The sequence below is a fragment of the Artibeus jamaicensis genome, unplaced genomic scaffold, assembly GCF_021234435.1.
Source record: "Artibeus jamaicensis isolate MK-2021 breed Jamaican fruit bat unplaced genomic scaffold, CSHL_Jam_final contig_354, whole genome shotgun sequence".
NCBI lineage: Eukaryota > Metazoa > Chordata > Mammalia > Chiroptera > Phyllostomidae > Artibeus > Artibeus jamaicensis.
The window spans coordinates 29,043,163-29,067,579 of NW_026521803.1; the positions used below are offsets into that span (position 1 = coordinate 29,043,163).

General features: G+C 53.3%; 1 protein-coding gene across 2 annotated transcripts in view; it reads left to right on the forward strand.

The window, feature by feature from the left end:
• The first annotated feature begins 1,315 nt into the window (after nucleotides 1-1,315).
• Nucleotides 1,316-24,417, forward strand: part of CTIF (cap binding complex dependent translation initiation factor) — a 242,874-nt gene continuing 219,772 nt past the window's right edge. The window contains exon 1 of one of the 2 annotated variants that reach the window (XM_037165004.2): nucleotides 1,316-1,617. The gene's annotated coding sequence lies outside the window, so the exon portion shown is untranslated. The remainder of the gene's footprint in view (nucleotides 1,618-24,417) is intronic. The other variant, XM_037165005.2, reaches the window with a different exon arrangement.

Sequence of the window (24,417 nt, forward strand, 5' to 3'; positions counted from 1 at the left end):
ATTTACTGTCTTTCCTTATCTGTACCCTGGAGCCTTTGTCAGATGCCTATCACTTCCTTTGCCTTTGTTAAAGTACCTCCTCCAGGAAGCCTTGCCTGACCCTCTCCCACCTCCATCCACCCTGCATCCTGTTGGCTGCTCCACCTGAGAGTTCCCTGGCTCTTTCTGCCTATGCCTATGTTAAGTGTGAACGTATCCCCTACACTTGCATTGACTTTACAGTCCTCACACTAGACCTCTAGCTTGAGGGCAGGGACTGAGGGTCCTTGGCATTCCCACACATGTCCTGTCTGTAGAAAGTGCTCACCAAATGTTCTTTGAATTAATAAATGGATTTCTATGGCAGTTACTGCATCACAGTTTCCCTGATGAGTTTTTATCCCCTTTCCTTGGAGGGTGAACAGCAGGGGCGTCAAACTCATTTTCACCAGTGGCCACATCAGCCAGGCAGCTGCCTTCAAAGGGCTGAAGGTAATTTTAGGACTGCATAAACGTAACTTCTTCTTAACTAGGGGCAAGGAACTTCCTGCTGCTGCGGGATAGAAACAAGGTGCCGGGCTGGATAAAACAAGGTGGAGGGCCAGATGCAGCCCCGAGGCCTCCCGTCTGCCACCTGTGGTGTACGGTACAGTACGTTTCTCCCGAACGCCTCTCTGTGCCAAGCTCAATCAATGCCTGGCACCTAGTAGGTATTCAGAAAACATTGGTGATTTGGTTAAGTGATTACTGGATTTTCCATTGTGTTGAATTCTCCCAGCCACTACCGTTCCCCGTCCCAACCCCCAGCATGGCCAATGGAAAATTAATTGGTTGCAAAGTGTATATCTAATTACAACATCCCACCCCTGCCACAGAGATGTTCAAATGTTAATTATAACATATACGTCTCAATAACAGACAGTAGCATTTAATTCAGCATTAATAACGTCACTTGGGCCGGCCAACAAAGCTCCCTTTTATCTGCCATTAGGACAGACTTTGCACTTTAAGCGCCAAAGTCCTCATCCATAAAGCATTCCTGCCCCGAAAACCAAACGTTTCCTCTCCAGCCTGCAACGCGCTGAAGCCCTCAGTTTTCCCAAAGCAGAGGTCCGCACCCGGGCCCCCCCTAGAGTCTAGGGGCGCTGGGCGCGCGTTTCGGCGTCGCTGTTCTGGGCTGTCTCAGATGCTCCCGCGGCATCCCCAGCTCGCCAGTCGCACCGGGCTCTCCGGGGCCCGCCATCCCGGGAAAGAAAGGCGAACTACATTACCCAGCAGGCTCCCCGCCGCCCTCTTTCCTTTCAAGTCCGTGCACGTGGCCGGAGGGGAGGGCGGGGCCTGGACGTCACACTCCAACATTCTCTTTCCCTGTGTCAGAGCAGGGATATATTTTTTTCCCTTCCTCTATTCCCTCCCCTCCACCCGCCCCTCCCTCCCTCGCTCCCCTCCCTCCCTCCCTCCCTCCCTTCCTTCTTGGCTGGGTTTGTGCGCTGGGGCGCCCGAACCCCTCCGCGGCCGGGACGCGCGGAACTCGCAGCAGGAGTCGGCTCTCCCGAGCCTCCTCCCTCCCTTCCCCTTCCCTGCCCCCTCCCCCCACCCCCGACGCGGACTCGGAGCGGCGGCCGGAGGAACCCCGAGGTGAGCATCCCCCTGTCCGCCCCCTCTCTTTTAGTCACCTCGGCTTGCCGCTCGATTCGGGGACCCGGGAGGAGGACTGCGTCCTTATAGGCAAATCCGGGGAAAACCACCCCAAACAATTAGCCCCTTGCTCCTCCCTGCGCCAGGGGCAGCCTGGCGTCCGTGCTCATCCTTGTCCCCCCTTCTCTGTGGAGGACCGCACTCCACGATCTCGCCACTCCCGAGGTTTGCCCCTTCCCTGCCGGGCGCCCCGCCCCGCGGGGAGCCGAGCCTTGGAGCTCCGGCGGGGAGGGGGTACCGAGGGCGAACGGCTGGAGCCGGGCTGGCGTTGGCGCCGCGCAGTGTGGCTGCTGTCATGTGCCGGGTTCCGACCCGCGGGGAGGAAGAGAGCGAGCGTGATTCCTCTCCCTTTTGTTTTAAAGCCCGCATTTGCTGCAGCGAGCAGTTGGTTTAGTAGCAGCCAAACTTGCAGCTGTTCTGATCGCGCCCCGCCGAGGTAGGAGCACGGCTCCCGGTGGCCGCTCCCGGCCGGAGGCTGCTGCCCTCGCGGCTGCAGGAGGGACCCCGAAAGAGTCTGTCCGCGCCGCCCCTCCCTCCTCTGGTGACGGATTGTGTCTGTGGCAGCGGCCGTGTTTGGGTGTGTGCGCGCCCGACCCCGCGGGCGCGGGGATGGCTGTCGTCTAGACAGTAGTCGGTATGTACCCTCCCTCCGTCCCCGGAGAGCCCGCGGGCCGCGGGGGCACGGAGGATGGGAGCAGAGAAGAACACCGAGTCGGTGGATCCACTGAGGTTCAGGCTTTGGATATTCCCCACGGTGGCGATTCTCTTGGCTTTGTGAACATTAGTATTACTGTCGCCACGGTGTGATTGGGCCTGAGGAATAGGTCCGCCAGGCGGAGTGGGGGTTAAGTTGACAGGCTCTGAAAAACCTGGCTCTCGGTGGCGAGTGACTCCAGTGGCCACGGGGTGGGCTCCGGCTCGGGTTTTTCCGGACGAAGAGCAGGTGACTTGTTCTGGACGCCCGTCTCGGGGGAGGGTTGGCAGGGGGCGGTGGCTCGGTGTGCTGCGGAGGTCTGGGTTTCCCGCGGGCCGGTGGGGGGAGCCAGGGTGCGTCTGGAGGAGGTGTCCCAGGGACCGAGTGTGTCTCTTTTGGCGTTAAAAGACAAGCAGGGGTCCATCTGGGCGGCGTTGGCTGTTTGCTTTCGTGGAGTTTGTGAAGCTGGGGTTGGGGGGCAGCCGTGAGCAGGATGGGGGAGCGGTGTGTAAACGGGAGGAGGGATGGCTGGCGGCGCGGTGTGCGTCCCACCCCCGGGAGTGAGGCGTTGCCTCCCCCGCCCAGCTGTTTGTGTGTGTACACACCGCTCCAGCGTGAGTGTGGGGCGGGAACCGCAGACTGCAGCGTAGTGGGGACGCGCGAGGACCCTGATCTCTGTGGAGATAGGTCCCGCCAGCCCCCTGGTGGTCCCAGTTGGACTCGTAGTACTGTGCCGGCTGGTGCGCGCACACGTGCGCGCGACCCGGTTACTTGGAGGTAGGGGTGGTGGGTGTTTGGGTCCGGTGTAGACCCTGGGGTTCGTGTGCACCAGGTTTGCAGGGAAGTACCCTGCTGGCTGTATAGCAGGAAACCCGTAGTCTCTATCTCGGTGTCTCTAACGCCCCCAGATCCGGCAGGCTGACCGACTACTAGGCGGCGTGAGGGAGTGGGGGCTGGTCTGGCTGGAGAAGCCTCCAAGGCGCGTGTGTCGCCCACCCCGACACGCTCGGATTGATCCTTGCACCGAGGTGCTCTTGTGAGTGCGCCTGTCCACGCTCGCCATGGCTACCTTTGCAGACCCTGGCGGAAATCAGCGTGCTCTGCGCCCCCCACTCAATTCTTCGTCCAGGAGGCACCGCTGGCCAAAGGCTGGTCTGTGGTCCCAGCCCAGGCCCAGCCCCGCACTGCCGCGCTCGCTGCTGCCACCCTTGCCGCTGCCGCCACTGCTGCTGCTGCTGCTGCTGCCGCCGCCGGATGCCCAGGCGCATGCCTTTGCTGACCCCACCCGCTCGATTCCAGAGCCTGGGGAATTATCTCCCGGGCTGGGTTCCGAGTGCTAAGGAAGGAAGCTGCTGGAGCTGCCAGGTCCTCCACCGGCTGGCGGCTCTGGCGGGCGAAAGTGACACAGCTCGAGCACCACTGCCGCGAACTAGAAGAGTGAGGAAGGTGCCGCCCAGTGGGCGGGAGAGGCCGCAGGCTGTCCAGCCCCTGGCCCTCCGGCCCAGCCTCAGCCTGTGCAGAAAACCTCAGGAATCCCAATTGTGAGCATGCTCGGATGTCGAGAGGAAATTGTCTGGCTTTCAAGAAAACTCAGTTACAGGAGAACAGAATGTACCCAACAAACCTGAGAAGATTCTAGCCCCTCGCAGGATGCCCTCAGGTTGCCTTTGAATGTTAGAAACAGGATTCGATTTGCACACCGATCACCACATCCGCTGTGTCAACTGTGTGTCCTGGATTGTGCTTGCTTGGAGGCAGTAATTTTGTGCCGCGTTCTGGGGCACAGTGTCATCAGTGATTAACAGATACCTAGTATAATAATAGGTTTGTCTGACTTTGCAGGGTGATGCCCCCCATCCCTCGTATCATTGCATTTATTCAAGGGGTCCTCTGAAGTAGGAGGTATTAACCCCATTTTACAGATAAGCATATTGAGGCCCCCAAAGTGCCATGACTGTGAGTGGGAGAAGGGCTACTTCCCCCTCTTTGCAATTTCTCTTCTCAGCCTATGGCTTTTAGTTAAAATAGTGGCCACTTCCCCCGCCTAGACTAGGTCTTGGTACACCAGGAAGTACTGAAACTGAGAAAGGGGGTAAGTTGATGCTGCTAATTAGTCTTTGTCAAAACACTTTGGATTTGCTACCAGTCCTAACGATAGTAGCCACTAAAGAATGAGAAGTCTGTGTTGCTGTTATTACCACTCATCTGAAAATACGCCATTGGTGGTTATCAGTTTGGGTGTACCCAGTGTATTCCAGAATCATGCCTGCGTGAACTAACTCTGTATGATGCACACGGTTATGTAACACGTGCCTGTGTTCATTTGGGTGTGTTAGCGGAGTTCTTACAGGATCCCAGGGTTATTCTGAACTCTCAGACTTAGAGTGCAGACCCCCGAGACACCATCCCAGGTTATATTCCCCATCCCCTCCAGCTCCAGGGATGGAGAAGCCCCCCCCAAAGAGCAAAGAGCTCCTATGTGCATGTGTGTGTTTCTCAGAGTTTGTGTTCACGAAGGATCTCAGACACAGCCTGAAGAAAGATTATTAGGCTCTGCCAGCTAATCAACCATTCATTCCCAAATACGTATTGGACACCTACCTGTTTGTATAGCTTGAAATGTATACAAAGAAAATTTAATATATGGCCTCTGACTGCCAAACACATATTCTGACTATGGAGATAAATGTTTAAGTCCAACAAATATTTATCAAGCACCCATCTTAAGATACACAACTTTGTTTGGGGTACACAAAGATAATATAGCAGAAACAGTTAAGTTATAATGCATCCAAACAGATGATTCAGACCCCGTAGGAAGGAACAAGTCATAAGTATTTTAGAGCGCTCACCCCGGGACTTCATCGCTTTCACACAGGTTGGTTGCAAGGGACTCAAAATGCCCGTTCTATCCTAGAGCAAATGCAGAAGCAAGTAACAGAGGAAGACGAGCCTAATGTTTCTGTTTTCCTGGAGTTCAGATGGTTCGGAACCTCCCAGGTGGGTCCAGAGGTTCTGTGTGTCCTGCTGTAGAAGTTAAGCAGCTGGTGGGAAGTGACCCTGAAGCCACCCAACAGCTTACTTTGCCGAGTGATGAGGAGCTCACAGGTTGTTCTCCGTGGTCCTGGTCCTGCGCTGCTGGGCTGCGCTGGGCTGCTGTCTCCCGAGATAGGCCGTGACTTTGGTCAATGTCTCACACAGGCTCTGCCTCAGCTTGGCGTCTGTCTCCCAGGTCTGTGTCGGTGGTTTAGTATGGGTCTGCTTTTTATCTATTCATTCCCAAGCTCACTTCTAGGGCCCTGGCACTGTCCTGTATGTAATTCCTTCTCAGTTGCAGGGTCCACTGCCTTTGTTTTAAGGGTTCTGTTATTCTCAGTTCAGATCCCGAGGAAGGCGGCGGTTAGGAAAGAGAGAGAATCCTGGGCCCACACAGGGAACAGGAGGCACAGACAGACGGGCAAATTGCAGTTTTGGGGAATTCTCCAAACATGATGGCATTTCTGTATAGCTTGCCCAGCAATGTGGCAGCCCCTCTCGATGTTCTTTTGGGTGGATCCTCTACCTCTAGGTCTCACTGCTGACTTGCTGGCCACCTGCACTCAGCGGCTCACATGCAGGCTTCACTCTTCTGCCCTCCCTGCTCATCCTGCACACCGTTTAATTTAGAGCCATGCCGTGGTGATAGCCTCCTCCCTGACTACCACCACGTTGACTATCAACATCTGCTTCTTATTTCTGGATTTAACCCGGGCCAGAGCTGCGGTTCAGAACAGGGTGGGAACACAGCCATCCTCAGATCCCAGGCACCCCACGCTGGGAAGGCCTTGTTGATGAGCAGATCTCCATATGAGGACCCCGAGGTCCGGAGGGACGAAATGACTTAATGCAAAGTGGCTGGGAGCCCTTGGCAGAGTGGAACAAGAAATCTTGGATTTTGATGCCTCATCCAATCTTCTTTCTCTACACCATGGTACATTTGGGGGGGGAAGAGTGGGGTTCTTACTCCCCAAAGAGTGAGAATTCTATATCTTCTTCTCACCTCTGGAAAGGCTCTGGAATTCACCTTGGAGTGTTGAGACTCCTTTCCTTGGAGACTGTCCTGGCCTTGCCTGCCCTATCTTTTCATCTTTCCAGGAATCTTTTCATCTTTCATCATCCAGGAATCTGGGAGGGGCAGGGGGCCTTGGGGCCTTCTAGCACTCTGAAATTTGGCCTTTTGCTTTTCCTTCCCATGGCAAGGTCCTCAGACCTCCTGAAAGTGTTCACAAAGCGGTTGTGTGTGTGCATTTTTCTAGGAACAAGACCCCTGGGTTTCGTTTGATTCTCATCTGACTCATCTAAGAACAGAAACTACCGGTGCTGGGGGTCATGGAGCTGGGTAGGGGGTTGGTTGGCGTTGGAGACTCTGGTAATACCCAGCACTTGGTTTGGCTTTATGCTTTGCAAAGCATTTCACACGACCGATCTCACCTGCTTTTTGTAACAGTCCTGTGAAGCTGTTGACATTGTTCCCATTTTGCATTTGAGGAAACTGAATGAGCCTCAGTGGTTAGTGACCCTCCAAAGCACAAGTAAGCAGTAGAGCAGGGATCTGAACCCTGGTCTTCAGACTTCAAAGCTGCTGCCCAGGGCAGAGGGGGGCCCACTGTGTCACGTCACCCGTATAGTTTTGTGAGTGGAGGGCCTCAGACTTCTGTATGTCTGCTGTTGGCTCATACCCAGCCATGAAGCCACAGCCAAATGCTAGTTCACTCAGGGGTGGGTCGGGTGAGGGATGGGAGGCAGTCACCATGGCAGGGGTCTGGGGCCAGTTTGGGATGACTTCCTGGAGGAGGTGAGTTTGGGAATAGGTCTGGGTGGTAGCCATCCTGGAGAAGGTTTTCATCTGGGGCCATGGCATTGTGGGTGTTTGGACTGGAAGTGGAATAGACTAACTAGGTTCAGTGGATCATCCTATAGTTAGAAGGAGCTTCTTAGTAGTGTTTGGGCTCTGTTTCTGGGCCTGGTTCTGTGCTAGAACCTAGGGCTACAACAGTAAACAGGCACAGCCCTTCCCCACCCCACACCCCCACTCCTACCCCTTCGAGGAGCCCAGTGTCTTGCCAGAGAGACAGACACTTAAACAATCCGCTTCAGTGTGGTGTGGTGAGGGCAAGTGGTTAAATTCAGTGTGGTGCAGTAACTGCAGCAGTAGGCGAGTTCCCTGGGCCTTAGAGCAGCACGCACAGGGGGCACCTGTTCTAGCCTCAAGATCAGGGAGGGCTTCCTAAGGGAGATAACACAGGAGCTGCATCTGAGCGGGTGAAAGAGAATGAACCAGGAGAGGAGCCAGGAGAAGGGCATTCACGGAGCCAGGAGTAAGTGCAAAGGTGTGGAGGCTGAGGCTGCCTGGCCACAGGGCGGGACGGAAGCAGTGAGGTGGAGGACAAGGGCAGAGAGGCAGGCGAGGCTCCGATCTGAGGAGTGATGAGCCTGGCTGAGGACCTTGGCTTTCAGCCTGCAGGCAGAGCATGGAGGCCTGGGCTTGATGCAGGGTGGAGGTGTGTGCCCTGGGGCAGAAGGGAACGTGACTGGGAGCTGGGCAGCTGCAGGGCTGATAAGGAGATGGCAGACTCCATAGGGCATCCAGGTCACGGGGGCCAAGGCCTGCCACCAGGGCACTGTGGATGGGGGTGGAGGAAGGTTGTATGTTGAAAAATTTTAGAGAGTAAGTCTGTAGTGATTGCTTAGCTATGGGGGATGAGGAAGGAGACCCAATGACTTCCATGTTTCTGGCCCCACTGACATGGTGGGTGACAGCCCTCACCCAGGTGTGACCTTCTGGTTCCTGGAGCAGGTCAGCTCGGGTTGGGGTAGCAAGGAGGATTGTGGGGAGTTCAATGTTAGATGCATTGAACTCGAATTGCTGTTGTTCTTATGGACAACACAATGCACAGGGTAGGAGCCCGAGGAAGCGCTCTGGGCAGCAGCCCCAGACCTGGGACTGGGGGAAGGTCTGCTGCTGAGGGACCCTGGTGGGGATCTTGGACACAGTAAGAGGAGACCTCTTCCTCCCATTGTTGGAAAATCCTTTGTCACGCCTCATGCCGCTGTCATCAGGGAAGCCAGGCGGGGATGCTGTGTCATGCTGGAGGCCCAGCTGGCAGAATCCAGCGACAGCCAAGAGTGAGCTTCGGCTGGAAGCAGGAGAGTGAGTCAGGGGACCGGCCTGCTCATTTTTCACATCCGTGGTGAGCAGGGCGCTGTCCCAGGCCCTGGGGGCATGAGTACAGGGCAGGGAAGGTGTGGAGCAGGTAGTCCAGCTGGGGGACAGGGTATGAACGTGTAAGGCCACTAGAAAGCTGTAACAGCCTGGGCAAAGAGTAGACTGCAAATTAAATAGTAGAATGGATACTTCTCTTCCAGCCCTACTGCGTTTTTATAGCACTGATGTATTTTGGGCAGAGCTCTAGTATTTTCTGTTTTGAATCCTTGGGGCCTGAGATGGTGCCTGGAACATAGTAGGTGTTCAGGCTATGTCTGTGGATCTGCAGGGATGTGGCAAGTCAGTTGTTGGGGTGGAAGGTCAGACAGGGAAGGCTCCCATGAACGAGTCCAAAGAGGGGATCCCAGCACCAATTTAGAGTATTTTTAGTACCACAGCGGAGTAAAAATCTTGAAAACCTTCCAACTACCAAGTACCTAGAAACACCGTATAAAATATAACTAGCATCCATTCAAAGAAGAGCTGGACACATAAGATGTAAGGAAAAACCAGGGGACTTGAAAGTGAGTGTGGACAGGAAGCTTGTGCATAGGCCAGGCTGGTGCTGGGGATGGGGGGTCTGAGGGGTGGTTACAGGTCTCAGAACCAAGAGGGGTCGGGTCCTGATAGCATCTGCCAGGGGTTGGGAGTTGGGACAGAGAGCTTTGCCTGGAAACCCCTGCCAGGGTTTGCATGCTTGGAGAAAGGACATACTAGACATCAGCCCACTGCTGGTGCATAAGAGTGGGGTGCGGGGAGGGAGGCTGTCAGTCTTGGCCTGGGTTTAGGGTGGAGAAAAATGTTCCCTGGAAACTCAAAAGCTCAGGCCTGCTTTGCTTTTTGGGTGTCATTCCGAGGTTCCCAAGAGGAGGAATTAGCATATGAAGCCTCTGGAAACCAGGGCCCTCCAGCCTTCAGTCTTTAGGTCTCTAGGTTCTCTGAGGGGGGTGGCGTGCCAGGGAGAGTCTAGGGCTCTCCACCCTTCGCTGACTTGGGTCTCAGCCTTGGAGAGATGCGGGACCTGGGTAGCCTAAGTGAGGAGGAGGAGGAGAGGCCACATTCAGAACCTTTAAGAGGGGTCTTCTGGACAACTGCCTGCTGTGGGGGGGTATGTGCAGGGCTGTGCAAGGTGCTGTTCCTGCCCTGGGGCTTCATCTCTTAGTGGAAGCCAGCAGACAAGCCATCCAGGAAGGCCAGACTGCTCTCCCCTGCTGCCTACTCAGGCCAGGTACGAGCTGAGGCTTCTGTCTAGGCTCCCCCTAAGGGTGCCCTATGCTGGTTCCATATGCTGCTCATGCCCCAGACTAAGCATCCTGCTGGTTCCTCGAAGCCCAGAGTCTGAGTTCCTAGAATTTCAAACTGGGTAGACATCACAGAGGTCACCTCACTGGTTCCCCCTGTGTGGCAGTCCTGACTACATTAGCACTTGGTCAGATGCTTCCCATGGCTGGGAGTGTCCTGTCTATAGGGCAGCACCTTCTCTTACCACAGGGCCTTGTGGCTGGGAAGGTCCTCTGTGAGCCTCAGCCAGCATCCAGCTATTCCCCTCCCCCCATTACCCCTTGGCTTCAGATGGAAGGGCCTTAATTTGTCCAGCTAAGATTCTCTGTCAGTCCAGCCAGCTTCCTCCTAACTTAGCACAGAAAGTGTTGTTTTGTTATGTTTTGAATTCTTACCTGAGGATATGTTTATTGATTTCAGAGGGAGAGGAAGGGGGGTGGGGGGAGAGACAGAGAGAAAGAGAAACACTGACATCCATTGGTTGCCTCCTGTTTTTACCCAGACTGGGGATCAAACCCACAACCTAGGTATTTGCCCCAACAGGGAATTGAACCCGCAACCTTTTGGTGCATGGGGTGATGCTCCAACCAACTGAGCCAGCAGCCAGGGCCAGAAGGAGCTTTTGAGGATGACATGTCAGTTTAGCTGAGCCGGCTGCACAGATGCAGTCCGTGCTGTCGAAGTTCCGGGAAGCTTTGGTTCTGTGCGTTTCCGATTGCTGTGAGAGAAGCAACAGCCCACACTGCAATCTCTTTCCTCCAACACCCGGAATACATTTTGGCTTCTAAGGAAGTGACTCAGGAATTGGTGTTTTTGGAGTGTCTGTTATGTGCCAGGCACAGTGCTAGGCCTGGTCTGCGTGCCTTGCTGAGTAAAAGTCACTTCCAGGAGGGAGAGAGACAGAGCAGCAGAGACGTGGAGATGCCTAACTGTAGCCGTGACAATCGAGCCTGAAGTTATTCAGAAGGAATGTGCGTGGTTCCATCCGGCCTGGGTGGGGCTGACATTCCCCGTGCTGTTCCTTACAGAGCCTTCGTCCAGGGCAGCCACATCGTGATCTCAGCACCAGCAGAGGAGGACCAGCAGGTCTTTACCACATTTGTCGGGCATTTGCTGAGATACAGTTCTCAACCGTGAGATCCAGAAAGTGGTCTCACAGAGAATCCGTGTCACCGAGTAGGATGGCGTTCGCAGTCAAAGTGTTTTTGAGAGCGTGCTGGTTGTCTGTCTCCCGGGTCCGTCTGCAGTGCGCCGGGCTTCCTCAGGGAGCAGAGGCTTCCCGTTCCCTTGCATCCGCAGGGTGGCTGGCATCTGCAGGTTCAGCTGTTCACCGGGCACCGTGACAGGTTACAAGGGTCATGGACTGCCTTTGCAGGGAGGTTGCATCAGCCAGCTGGACGCCCGGATGTGCACTGCCAGTTTCATGCAGGACCCTGGGCCAAAAGCGCTCAGTGGGCAGGGCCAAGGATTCTGGGAAAGCACCCAATTTCTCCTACTCTCCCTCCAAAAATTGTTCCTCATGCTCACATTGTAGTGGTTTGCCTCAATCCTATAGCTTCAGGCTCTCACCCCGTTCACATTTGGTTCAGTTTGGCGGGTGTGCCAGAGACGCCTGCTGTGCCCCAGGCTCTGAATGAGGCGAGATGAATTCTGGTGAACTGGCAGCGCCTTCTGTCTGCCTCTTGGTGGGGAAGACAGAATGGCCTCATGCTCGAGTAATGCGGGAAGTACTAGGTGAGAAGAAAGAGAAGTGTGGCCGGGCAGCCAGAGGTGACTCTTAATTCTTTGTGGAAAAGAAGACTTTTGAAAGTAAAAGGGGGCACTGTTAATAATCATTCTGGGACACAGATGTGAACTGGGATTGTCCTGGACAAATGCGTGCTTATTGCCACAGGGACCAGAGCGGGTGCATGCTTGTGGGTCACACCTGACACTATTATCCTTCACGCTGCAGGATGCACATGGAGGGGGGAGGGCTCGCCCACAAAAGAAACCAGCATCTGTTTCCTCATTTTGTTTAGGGACTAGAGAGGAAAGTGTCTGCCGGGACCGAGGACTCAGCATTCTGATGGGGCTCGGTTTCCAGCCACACGGTTCTATCTGACAGTATTTCTCACCACGATCTCAGTTTTGGGGTTGGACATGGGAGTCTGGAGAGGTGAAGAACCTCCTGGCTTGCAGGGTGTGGGCCGTTGGCAAAAGAACAGTGGACTGTCGTGACTTTTTGAAAAGGTGTTTGTAGATTCGCATGGCCAGGAGTCTGAAGGTAAGGGTAATAGGGGTCGGTCAACTCAGTGGGTCAGTAAACATTTCGTGGACTCACTCTACCCTTCTAAGGCTACCATTTTCAGCATATTGGCGTTTGTCCTCAGGCTTGGCCCCTCATGGTCACAGTGTGGCTACCACTGCTCCAGGCATCACGTTCTCATGTAACTGTGTCTGAAGGCAGGCAGGAAGATGAGTTTCTAGTTTCTCCTTCTGCCTTACTTTATCAGGGAGGGAAAAATTTCCCAGAATCCCCTAACTAAAACTTCCATTGAGTTCCATGGCAGAGAAATGGGTCAATACCCTTTTGAGAAAGCGAATCGTGGTGTTTTCTGTCTCATCTATAGGTGAATTCTGCTTTTAGGGAAGTGAGTAAACAATGATGACATGTGCCTCACCAAACTTTGGTATGATTTTAGTAATTTATTTGGGGAATGTCAGCTTTATTGAGATAAAAAAATTTTTATGCCTCAACATAATTGAGGTTTAAACCCCACCCCCTCTGACTCTGGCAACCACCGAGATGCTTTCTTTCACTCTAGTTTTGCTTTTTCTAGTGATCATTTTTTCTTAACCCACAGGGAATACTGAAGCACAGGACCCCAGCTGTCCCATGAAGGCCCCTTGTGTGATCTCAGCAAATGGGTTCTATAGCCTTTCCCCCAAGTAGCCCCTCCAACTTTCCTGCCACTGGGGACAGGTGGGGAACCCCTGCAGGTAGGACTGTCCAGAGTGTGGCAGCCTGTGTGGATGGTGGCCTAATCAGCAGGACTAGAGGTACCCGAGGGACTGAGACTCTGGCTTGTCAGTGGCAGGCAGTGGTCACCTTTGCAGGTGACCATGGGGATTGAAAGAGGAAATTGCTTCTGAGAGTGGCTTGGACACCTGCATCTAGCAGAGGCAGATCTCTTGCCCCTGCTGGTTGGGAACTCTGGCCCCAGGGATGCAGGCCTTGGGAGGAGGGTGGCAGATGCCACCCTCCGCACCCGCCCCCCTGGCCATGGGCAACCCCCCAACGCCCCCCTGGAGCAAATCCGTTCCCTCTGGGCTCTTTCGCACTCTTCTCATATGGTCATTTTTCTCTTCCTCTTTCACCCCAGCACTTGGTTTATACATCTCTTTTTTAAAGAATATTTTTATAATATGTTTCATTTTTTTAGAGAGAGAGGAAGGGAGGGAGAAAGAGAGGGAGAGAAACATCACTTATTCATGCCCAAACTGGGGACTAAACTCTCAACCAGCGTGTGCCCTGACCAGGGATCAAACTGGCGGCCCTTTGCTTTGCAGAATGATGCCCAGCCCACTGAGCCACACTGGTCAAGGCTGGTCCGTAATCTTTAGGGCACTTAGCACTTCCCGTCATGTACTCACATCATTTCTTGGCTCCTTCCTGATCTGTTCTGAGACCCTGAGCACCTTGAAGATGCTGTCCTAGTCTGAGTCATCTGTGGCTCTCCCATAGGGCTCGGGCCGGGCAGTGCCGGCCTCAGGACCCAGGCAAAACACGTTTAAAGCAAAAGGTGTATTTATCAAATGAGGAACAGCCCCTGCTCATCTTAGACATCCATCCAGATTGAGAATCGGTTCAGGGTGGGGGTGGCCCAGCTCGGGACCCTGGATGAGACTTACAGATTTTCACATACAGGGTGGGGCAGTAGCAGGTTTGCGGTTGTGAGTCTGCAAAATGCATTTTATTCTCATATTTGTTACTTGTTAATTATCGTGTTGTTTTCATACAAACAACTGTAAACCTACTTTTGCCCACCCTATATTTTTTTCCTGAAGAGAAAGAGAGGTCACGTGCTGTGCTGTTGTAAAACCACCCCCTGACCCAAAAGGCACGTTGAACCTCCAACCCAGGACCACAGAATGTGACTATGTTTGAAGGTGGGGCACCTAATGAGGTCACTGAGGTGAAACGCGGTCCTATGGGTGGGCCCTAATCCAACATGTGTTATGTGATCTCCTTAAAAGAAGCGGAGGTTGGGACACAGACAGAGGGATAACGTGTGAAGGAGGACACAGTGAGAAGGCAGCCCTCTCAGGCCCAGGACAGAGGAGAAGCCAGCCCTGCTGTACCCTAAGCTCTGCTTTCTAGCCCCCAGAACTGACAGACGACACATTTCTGTCTGTGCCGCTTTGTCGTGGCAGCCGGGCTACGGGTTCAGGCCTGGGTCACTTTGCCCTGCGAGCTGCTGCGTCTGGGCCCTGGGGGGATGTCCGTCACCTCAGGGACTGGACGGGGGGGACTTCTCTGGAATCCCCGGGGCAATCCAATGATAACGGTAAAAACCGAACATTTGTTAGGTATGACAGTATTTAAGCACTTAGTGAGCACTTTACCTGTGTTATCTTAATTAGCCTTCTATGTTATGGATGAGAAAATGAGGGCACAGAGAGGTTAAGGAATTTCCCACACAGCTAAGAAGCGGCATAGCCCATTTCGGTCCCATTTTTGCCTTGTAACTATCACACACACAGGGATTGACAAGTGACGCTGACGTGTGGTGTTGTGGAAAGGTCACCGGTCTTAGGTCTGCCACTACTGCCACCTGGGTGATCTTGGGCAAGTCACTTCACATCTGGATGACCTCAGCGATTGCGTGAGTTAATATCGAAGGTCCCCGGCTGCCTCTTCCTGAGGTTCCCAGTGCCGGGCCCCCGAGACATAGTCAGGAAGAATCCCCGTGACTTCGTCCCCCACGTTTGCCTGCACCTGAGGCAGCAGCTGTAGGTCGGCCTGACTTGGCCAGTGGGACTTATGGTTCGGCAGCTTGTTCCTTCCTGATAAAATTGGTGGTTTCGTCCAGTAATGGTAGAAATTATCCCTCCCCTGTGCCAGGCTGTGTTCCAAGTCTTTTAAGGATGTGGCTTCCCATTCCATCCGCAGAAGGGCGTGCGGGGAAAGGGCGGCAGGTGAGGGAGGTAATGTGTCTCTTTTCTCCAGGTAAATCGACCGTGGTTGACGGCAGCCTCCTTCACGTCAGAGAGGAAACAGCCACAGGGCCGTGACCTTGGGGGCCCAGATGGAGCAGAGCCCTCTGCATCTCTAGTCCTCTAGTTTCCACTTCCCACGAGGCTGGGGTGGAGGAAGGGGGAGGAGAGGGTGGTCTGACAGAAAGCAGGACGGGAAGAACAAGAAGGTGCTTGGCTGGGCCCCCGGGACACTCTCAGGGACCTGGTTGTAGACCTCCAGCAGTCTAGCTCCCGGTTCATCCCCACAGGGTTTGAGTGATGTTAGTTACTTCATTAGGGCCAAGTTTACTTAAAGTATCTGTAATAGGTTTTAGAGCCAGAAAAGCACTCGAGTACCCAGATCCTAGTTCCCCAGCCACCTGCTCATGACCTCAATCACTGGGATCCCAGGCTCCGCAGCACGAGCACCCAGCTGGCCCAGAGGAGAGAGGCCTGCTGGATGCCTTGGGTCATGGTGGGTGCACAGACTCCGAGCGCCCCTGATGGCTGCGGGTGGGCGGTTGTCCTTTATCATCTCCTTTCAGCAACACGTGGGGTTATTATTACTCCTGCTGGTCTTGTGAGTTGACTGGGGAGGTAGCAGGTCAATGCAAGGCTTCTGGGGGACACTGAGGCAAGAAAAGGCAGGTGACTTGGCCAAAGTCACATACCACACTTGCCAGTGAGAAAACAAATTAAAGGCTGGTTCTCTATTCAGTAACCAGTACCCACACCTGCTATGTCTTAAAGGACAGCATTCACACTATGGATAGAGTATAGGCTGATTTCCCGTTGAATGTCCATGAACTTATAAAAACTTTAGGGCCATGTATCTATTTAAATGTGCATCAGAGAAAAAATTCGTGGTTTGTTATTGCTTAGCAGGAAACTAAGTTTAATAAAAAGTCTATACAAGGTCAAGGATAATATTACAACTGATACACAGGTGTGACAGACAAGACCAAACAAAAGTTCTGGATTTTGGGAAGTGCAGCATAAGTGAGTTTGGGTTGGGTTTGCGTCACTTGGCATCGGGAACGTTTTGAATAATACATGTCCAATTTCGGCCCAAGGCTGCTTCCTTTCCTGTAACAAAGGCAGGTTTCTAAAGGCTTATTTACATGAAATTTTTATACATATGATTATAACTTGAATGCACAAAAGATGGTCATCACCTAAAGGCAATCTTAGTAAATATTTTTGTAAAGCCAAGGATATAGGCTCTAGTTTTTTTCCTAAACCACCTGTTTAGCAAATTTAGACTTTTAAACAGTAACTTCTGTCACTCAGGATTTTGATAACCAGAAATTTCTTAATTGGCACCTGAAGAACTTCAGCACACTGACGGTTCGTGTGTTTGTTAGAAAGATCATTTTTATCGTCACATGTGCTGCAATGAAAAGTGTTCTGTTTGACATCCATTCTCCAATCAATGACAAATGCTCTTTTCCAAATTTAATAATGAAGGGGTGTATTTTTAAAGCTAACTCACTCTAGTAAGCCTGGCCTAGTTTTGCTACGCAAATACAGGTAATCTAGAAGAGTTATGTTGAAGTAGAGATGAGTCTGTTTCTATTTTGTTTATTTGTTTATTTTGTTCTTTAGGTTCTACCTATAAGTGAAAGCATATGGTATTTTGTCTTTCTCTGACTTCTTTCACTTAGCATAGGAAGATAAGGATTACTATTATCGCCCTAATTTTAGAGAAGGAAAAGTAGAGACAATAAACAGAGAGGTGAAGTAACTTGCCTGGGGTCACACAGCTACTACAAGGGAAAGGCAAGACTTGAATTCATCATCCTGGCTCCTGAGTTCTTACTGGTGGCCTGACATGAAGCTGGGTGGACGGGCAACTGACTGGAACTGACCTGGGGTGGTCAGCATCTTACCCCCACTCCCTGCCCCCACCCTCTGCAGCCCCAGGGCCTTCAGGGCCATGACTGCCAACCTCTGGAGGTTGTCAGGTGAGCATATTAGTTGGGTCCTAAGCTTGTAGAGGGGACTTCAGCTTGTTTGCTTTCTACGGGATGAATTGACCGTTGGCTGTTGGGAATTCAAGCCTGGAACCGTCGAGAGCACTGTTTCCGGGGAATGAGGACTCCAGACAAGTACTGTTTCTGGATGGCCATAGTTAAGCCAATAAAATTGAGTGCTCAGAGTCCAAGGTACACATTTCAGAACAATAACTGGAAGAGGCACCCTTCAATTAATTGCAGTGCCCCAAACAAATATTAAAACCTGTAAGTCTGAGTGGAGCCGGTTCCCTAGGCCGGAGTGATTTACCTCAGAGTCAAGCCATAAAACTCAGCAAGCGCTGACTCCCCACACTCAGTGTTCCCGGGGCCCTCCTACCTGTGACCCTAAATGAGCTCCCCCAACCCCAGGGAGAAATGAGCCGCAGCATTTGCTGAGAAGGCGGGAGCCTGGGGGGCAGAGAGGCCCCGGGGGTCTTCCTTGTGTGCAGATGAGCTGTCCTGACTGAGTCCCCTTTCCCATAAGGGACAGTCTTAGGGGGAGAGGTGCGCCTTCCCCTCCCCTTGGGGCTGAACCCAGGGGAGGTGAGGGTGACTCACTTTTCCTGTCAGTGGAAAGCAGACCTTGATCTTGGTGGTTTGAAGGTGACTGGGATCTTGGAGGAGAGTTTATTCTTTGTTGTTTTGGCTGCTGTCCACATGCTACCCATTCAAGTTAGTGATTTAAGAATTTTCCTGATTTCTAGGAGACACCCCTTCCCTTCTGGTCCACGGACCTCTGCCCGTAGGTACAGGCCTCCTAGAGCTGAGGTTTGTGCCGTCTCTGCCTTTTCTCCTAGTTTGTGGCCCTGCCTGCCTCAGGCAGGGTCCCCCGTGTAGTGTGGGCTCTGCTTCTGCCTGGGGTCCCTGGCCCCACCTACCTCTTCTCCCAGCCAGCAGCACACTGCTCCCCAGCCTCTACCCTCTCCCCCTAAAATAGTGAAAGCATCTGCTTGACAACCAGGAGTTCCTACTCCTTCTCCGTTGGAGATTTTCACCTGGGGGGGGGGCAGCCTTTTAAAGACTCTGATTTCTTCCTGGCTGAGTTGAGGCCACTCTTGGTTCTCTCTGGGTTTATCCAAACTGGGGGCTTCCTTGTTCTCAGGCCCCAGCTTTTCTGCTGGCCACTCTCCCTGTGGTCCTGCCTGTTTAAGGGGGATCGGAGTTGATCACCAGGTGGCCCAGAGGCCAGAAGGTCCCCAAGTGAAATGGGCTTTTGTAGGAGCGGGTGGTACCACCTCTTTCCCAAATGCTTTGCCTGCTCCTTGGAATGCAAGTGGGGTCTTTCGGGCCTGTGACTGGGATGGAGGCCCTGCTGGGGTGGGGTGGTGGGCACAGTCCCTGGGGTGCTCTGTGTGCTACAGACGGCCCCCTCCCCGGGCCTCGGTGGGGGTCCCCAAAGCCTGGCTCCCCTCTAGCTCGTTCTAGAAGGATATTCGACCTCCCTCATCTAACAGGATATTAGAAACAGCAGCTACTTGAATGAAATGAGGATGTTTGATTTGGGAGGATACTTTGGAAAGGAGAAGCTTGGTTCTCACTGAGAACACCTTATTAATGTGCGTTCTCATGTTTTCAACAACTCAAAAATGCTATTGAAAATACGGTGCACGTGCTGGCCCAGTGGCTCAGTTGGTTAGAGCGTCCTCCCAACACGCCAAGGTTGTGGGTTCCATCCCTGGTAAGGGCACATACAAGAATCAACCAACGACTGCATAAATAAGTGGAACAACAGATCGATGTGTCCCTCTCCCTCTCTAAAATCAATGAATAAAGAAAAAAATTTGCAACAGAGAATGAAAACATGGTGCCACTGTGGCATTAAAATACATCTGAAGGGAAGACTCGTGTATCAGTCTACCCCTCGACTTGAATACTGCATTAATTTTTGCATACTGTATTCTTTTCCCCATTCCTAGCAGCTGGTTGACTTGCAGTTAGGTGAAGTCATTTTGTATAATTAGCTTGGGTTTTATTTGTTGCACGTTCTGCGCATTGGCCAGCGTCACCACTGCTTCCATCAGCTCCAGGCTCGCGGTTCCGTTGCATCACCGCCGTCCTCCACAGCCCTTCTCGGCAGTGTCCAGTTTTAGTCGGTGTTGCCTGGCTGTCCAGAGCTCTCCCTTCCCTTCTCCTGGAGGAAACAGCTGAGACATCGCCGGGGTTGTGGCATCCTTAAAGAACACCGGGTGCCACCCCTGTGTGTCATAGTTTAGAATTAGCCATGGGCTCTCGTGGCTCGTTTGTGGGGTAGGCAGGTGTCGGCATTATGGCCGCTTCGCAAAAGTGCTCCCGGAGATTAAGTCTCACATAGGACTTTGCAGCTTTCGCTGGGACCCCAGGCCACACCCTCTGTATCACCCTTTCCACCACCACACAGAACAGCCCTAGACACCAGGGGCCTGCTTTGTGCTTTAGTTCTTTAAAACGGGGATAATAACAATGCCTAGCTCATAGGGCCACTGTGAGGCTGATGTGAGCTCTTACATGCGGTTAGAACAGTGCCTCGTGACAGGACATGTGAGCTCTTAGGAGGGGTCATAGCAGAGAGTCCCTCCCCCCATTATGTGTGGGACGCTGCAGGGGACAGGTGGGTCACATGGCTTGGGCACACCATCCAGACATGCAGTTAACCTGTGCCCAGATGGGCGTTGTACAAGGTGGGAAGGCTGGGCCCTCACGTGTGTCTTAGTGGCTGTCCTGCACTGTCAGTCTCCTGGACCAATCCAGCCTCCTGAAGTCGGGCCCTTCCCCTGCCAGGGTGGGCCAACCAGGAGGTCAAGGGCAGACATGAGACTGCTTGTAGAGCTGAACCTCCATTCAGGGATGTTGGTGTGCTCTGCAGCCTTCTTAGCTCACAGCCAGTGAAGCCAGCCCATTTTACAGGCGGAGGCTAGAGTCCCAGGACATTTTGGCCGCCTTACCTACCTCACTCACTCCCCTCTCAGTGTCACCAGGTACACACACACACACACACACACACACACACACACACACATGCAGGAATATACCAGTCAGCAGGGGAAGTGTGTGGTATGCAAAGGAAGAGGGAGTTTACCCATTCGTTTGGCCAGTATATACTGCAATACGCCAAGCCCCTTTCTAGCCGCTGGGGGTGCAGCTGTGAGCCGGATGGAGCCTCGTGGCGCTTTCCACCACGGACAAGCACAGGAGTACATGCTCTGAAGGGCAGTAAAGCAGGGCCAGGGTCTGGAGGGGCTGGAGCGTGAGTCTGGGTGGTAGGGGCAGTCTTGCAGGAAGTAGGGGTAGTGAGAGGGGTGGGGAATGTGGTCCATTTGAGGAGCAGCAGGAGGTAATAGGGGCTGGAGGGGAGTGGGCAAGCGGGGAGAAAGGCAGGGAGGTTGGTCGCAGGAGCCAGCTCTTGGACTTGATGCACAGTGATGTAGGAAGGCTTGGGAGGCTTTGGAGGGCATGGTCTGAGACTGGGGGCTCAGATCCCCTGGGCAGAAGGGAAGACCCCACCTCTGACCCTGGCACAGGGCAGAGATTTGCAGACCTCAGCATCTTCTGCATCTTGGCGTATCCAGGAGCCTCCTGCACTATACCCTTCAGGTGCAGCTGCCCCGCTGGGGATGTTCCCGCAATTTCCGAGAATGCACCCTTTTTCTCCCCCTGTGCTGGACCCATCCGAGGCAGGGGCCACCTCCTGTTTGCTTTTGGCAGAATGCCCTCTCCTTACTGGTCGCCTTCGGGTCCCTGCCAGTGGGTGGCACCTCATAGTCTTCCCCAAAGCTGGTAAGAAAGAGAGAGAAGGTAAAACCCAAAACTAGTCCCCAGAGTTGATATGTTCATGGCCCAGGTATCTCCTTACATGCGGGGATTTGCCCTCACGGGGGTTGGGGGCGGAGAGGAGGCCCTCCAGCCACGGCCCAGCAGGGACCTCCTTCCCCTGCTGTGTGGGTAGCCAGCCTGTGTAGCTGCTCAGTTTTGGAGGGGACAGCTGGGACAGCAGCTGGGGCTCTTGGAGCCAGCCTCTTTGAGAGGCGGTGCCCTTGGGGGTCGGAGTTCCGGTTCTTTGTCTCATCAAAAGGAAATGAGAGCTTCGGGAAGGCTGAGGCACGCCCCTGGGGGGTAGCTCTGGGTAGATGACAGGAGAGAGACCCTCGGAGAAATGAGCAACACTGGCGTTATGCCTCCGACGTCCTTCCTGGGCACTCTCCTTTGGTTTACAGTACCCAACTGCCGGGGGCCTGCCTGGCTCAAGGTGTGGCTGAAGGTAATGGTATCATTTAGTCAACAAAATTACTCAACACATATTTTTGAGTAGCTACTATATACCAAACTTTTTCCTAGGAGCTGGGAATATGGCAAGTGAAGAAAACAAACAAAAATGCTGGTGCCGGCTAGTCTTAGAATAATAACCAGGGGACATCTTTAAAGGAACACCCACAGTTCTTTAAATAGTAACCCCTGCATTCACGTTGGCCTTGGTTTCAGGATCATGAGCCGTGTGAGGAGGGGCAGGGATGGTGGGGGCAGCTGGGACGTCCAGGGGCAGAGGGAAGCAGCAGGAATAGTGTCACCTGCGGCCAGTCAGACAGGGTGGACATCCAGCATCTTGCATGTGGCAGAAGTCGGAGAAGAATAAGATTCTGTTCGAGGAGCTGAGCCTGTAAACAGCTATTTTTGAACATGTTTACATTGCAGGGGTACCCTCTCCACTACTGGTTTTCCGACAGAACAGCAGGTGTTACTGAGTATGTTCTTTGTACCTGGGCCTGCAGGGCTGTCAGGAAGATGTGTTCCCCGTCCGGGGGACTAACATGGTTAAGCAATTTGCAAACAAAATAAGGGCAAGTCTGTTTAGAGTCACCTCATGTGACCGGGCCTGAGAGCACTTTGGAAAAACCTCAGAGGACTCAGGGAAGGCTTCCTGGAGGCGGTGGCTGCTAGAACTAGTGGGAAAGAAGTGGGGAAAGCTGCGGTGGTAACATGTGAGCATTGCTGGTGTCCATTGGGCTGCATGAATGGTCTTTCACAATGGAGTTCAAGATGGGGGCCAAGAGGTTAGAAGGGCAGGGGGGAGCACAAGCAAGGGGGGGCTTGATGTGGTCCCCAGCTGGGAGCCGTTGGAAGTTTTGCAGCAGAGAGTGACCTGGCAGTGGTGGTGTTTTTGAGTGTTCACAGCGTCAGTGACAGTGGGAGGGAGCTGGAGCAGGTGGGTGTGAGTTCAGGGGACTGGGGTCCTGCCCAGAGACTTGTGGGGTCGCAATCAATCACTCACTTGTGGTGAGCCTCAGTTTACCCCGTCTCTGAAATGAAGATAAGAAGCTGTAATCCTGGTTACTTCACAGGTTTGTTGTGAGTCTTAACCTGAAGAATGCATGCGACAAGGTTTTAAAGAAAAAAAAAGTAGACTGTTAATTCCAGAAAAAAACCCAGCTGTTGGTGTCAGGATCCCCTTCTCACTCGGGCTTCCCGTGCCTCGGGGGCAGCTGGAGTGCGAGAGAAATCTCCTTTTCTGGTGGGTAAATGACGTCATCCATGCAGATGGGAACCAAAGAGGAGGAAGGTGAGCTCAGGAGACACACTGCCCATCGCTTGCCTCTAATCCTTATACCCACCCCCACCCGGCCCAGGGCCACGCAGCCAGCCTGGGCACTGCCTGGCTCTCCTGTGACAGCCCACTCGGGCTGCCGTAACAAAGTGCCGCAGACCAGGGGGCCTGACCAGCACAGATTCATTTTCTCACGGTTCTGGAAGCCAGACGTCCAAGATCAAGGTGCTGGTGTCCCAGGTCTGGATTCCCCTGAGGCCTTGACTTTAGATAGATAGCCGTCTTCTTCCTGTGCCCTCACTGGGCCTTCCCTTTGTGTAGGTCTGTGTCCTAATCTCCTCTTGTTGTAAGGAGACCCGTCCTGTTGGATTAGGGCCCACCCTAATGACCTAATGACCTCGTTTTCCTTAATCACCTCTTTACGGGCACTGCTTGCAGACGTGGTCACATTCTGAGGCCCTGGGAGTGAGGACTTCAACACAGGAATTGGGAAGCGGGTGCACAATGAACCCCTAGCACATTCTTTTAGAATTTCCAGAGTGGGCACAGTTTCGAGTACAAAGGCGCACTCCTCCGGGAAGAGGGGAGTGAGGACTGTAGGAAGTCAGACTCGATTTGGGGGAGGTGGGCACCACTGAGAGATTGGGCTGAGGGAATGGTGTCATGCGTCCAGAAAACCTGAATTACATTCACTTAAATATAAACTTCATAAACAAACAGAAAACCTGAACTTCAAAAAAGTTCAATTAACTTGCTTTAGAAAAGCTTTCATAACAGGTTTCCTTTAAATACCCAGCCTCACCAGTATACTTAAAAAGTGGTTTGATTTAACACCATGTGATTAAAGTACTACGTTGTCAGAGCCCAGCCATTAAAAGCAGGGGAGACAGCCTGTAATTAAAATATCACAGCACCTCCCTCCTCCAAAGACCAGCGCAGCTCGCAACAGCTGATGATGAAAGCAGCGGAGGCCCCATGGGTCTCCCGAGCCTGGCGCTGCAGGTAGAGGTGCACCAGGACCCGACCAGGGGAGGGTGCCGCTGAGCGCCTGGCCTGCACCTGGGGTCCAGGCGTCTTCCCTGCCAGCCTGGGAGCCCACAGTGGATCTGTGCCAGCAGCAACCCAACCCTGCCCTGCCTGCCCTTCCCCACCAGCTAGGAAGGGAGAGTGAGGACCACCAGGAAATGCGTGTGTGACCAGTCCATTTGCAGGGAAGAATGTCATGATTCTCAGAGTGTAAAAGCCAACAAGTGTCGGGAGGAAGAACACTTGTCATGTAGAGCAGAGGAAGCTCGGGTTCAATAAAGCTTGTTGCTGGTTGGCGTTTAGATTCTGAGTCCTGTTCTCCCAGCAGTCAACTGTGTGTTGGGCACTGCTGTGTGCCGAGGGCCATATGGTTGTCCCCTTCCAGTGCAGTTCTAAAAAGCCCCTGCTCTGAGGGATGCACAGACCAGTGGGGCAGACACTGTCACACCAGAGACGCGCAGGGTGCTGTGGTGCAAGGCCCTGGAGGGGCCTCCATCCCTCTGGATGAGTCAGGGAAGGCTCCTTGTGGAAGTGCTGAGTAAGCTGAGAGCTGAACCAAAGGATGCAGGGGAGTCTGGCCCAGAGGTGGGGAGAGGAGTGCTAGAGGCAAAGGGAACACTACATGCAAAAGCCTGGTGGTGAGAATGTGCATGGGTGGGGGCCACTCAGTCACGTGGAAGGAAACAGACTCTGAGCAGAGTGGAGGCAGGCAAGGAGCTGGGCTGGAGAGTTGAGCAGGGGTCAG